The following is a 1,387-nucleotide window of genomic DNA, read 5'->3' on the forward strand; positions in this document are numbered from 1 at the left end:
TCCCCTACAGGGTAGCAATAGGAGTGGTACCTTTCAAGGCAATATTGGTATCACCCTAAGGGGTGGTGCTAGGGGTACTTTGAGAGGAACTAGATCCTAACAAAGTTGCATCAAGAATGGATGTGCCAAATAAGGTAGATGGATGTCGTCTTCTATGATGAATTTGTGAGAAACCAGGAAATCCTCCCTTTAAAGGTGGGAGATCTTACAGGCACCTAGAGCAACGAGAAACCCATGGGTCCCCTATGGTGCACTAGTAAGTGTGTGGGAAGATACTCCGAGAGGGATGCTTTAGCAAACCAAATGAGTCATGTACATAAGACAAAGTGAAAATAAATGGTTATTTTTTCCTTAAAACTCTTTAATGTGTGAAACAATCAACAAAAAGGTTTGTGAGGTTTTTGCATATGATAAAAAATCTAAACAACCTAGTGTCCTTCCACTCAATCAGTAAATGGGTCTTATGAAGGCTTATAGAATGGTACTAAGGCCATGTCCCGAAAGTATCGGCGATGCTTCTAGTATCCAAAAATCAGCCAAGGTATGGAAGAGGGTTATAACGTGTAATGGGGCCACGTCCCAAAAGTATCAGCGATGCTTCTAGCAACCTAATTGAAATCACTTTCAAGTGTAATTTATCCTGCACTTTCCACCTATAGGTAAATATGCCCTAAAAATTTGGCCACTAATCTACCTACGTGTAATGAGAATAAGAGAATATTAGCTTTTATTTGTCAACTTTGCACCTAGAGCCCCTACCAAGTGTTGGGAGACAACAAGGAGGCTCGTGATAATCCATCATCTAATCCTTACCCCTTCACGGGTTTCTTCTCATTATCAGTTTTGTCATTGGACGGTGTAGGAATCATTTGGAATCTCCCTAAAAAGAGAACTTCTATGCTTCAAATGAAGAGTAACCACGATGACTTATGGGATGCCCACCCTCGTGGTCCTAACCTAAACTATAAATTATTTTGTGACCCCTGTGGGGAGTTTAATTGGTTCAAGTTAAGGTTTCTTTTCAAAGAGTCTTTGCTTTGCTTAAGATGTGCCAAAAATGTAAACTCAAAATAAACTAAGTACAAATATTTCAAACGAGCATACCCTTTGCACAAAGTTTAAGGTATTTTTAGTGTGAGATGTGAGGGTGTGTGCAAGGTGAATGTTGATCCTACGAAGTGCTTGAGTTGCAACATTATGCATATATGATGATCCTTTACAATTGCTCCTAATTACACTATTTTATGTTTTTCCTTGCAAAAATATGAGTGGATAATGGGCCACTTACTTTTCCTAATTATGCTTGATGAGCATACAGGAAGATGGAAAACCTAGTGATTTGGGAAAAAATTTGTATCCCCCCATAGGTGCACCACAAGGGTGTAAG

This window comes from Pinus tabuliformis, chromosome 3_2 (assembly GCF_031772625.1).
Source record: "Pinus tabuliformis cultivar Carrire ecotype Pingquan chromosome 3_2, CPIR1, whole genome shotgun sequence".
In the NCBI taxonomy this organism is placed as follows: domain Eukaryota; kingdom Viridiplantae; phylum Streptophyta; class Pinopsida; order Pinales; family Pinaceae; genus Pinus; species Pinus tabuliformis.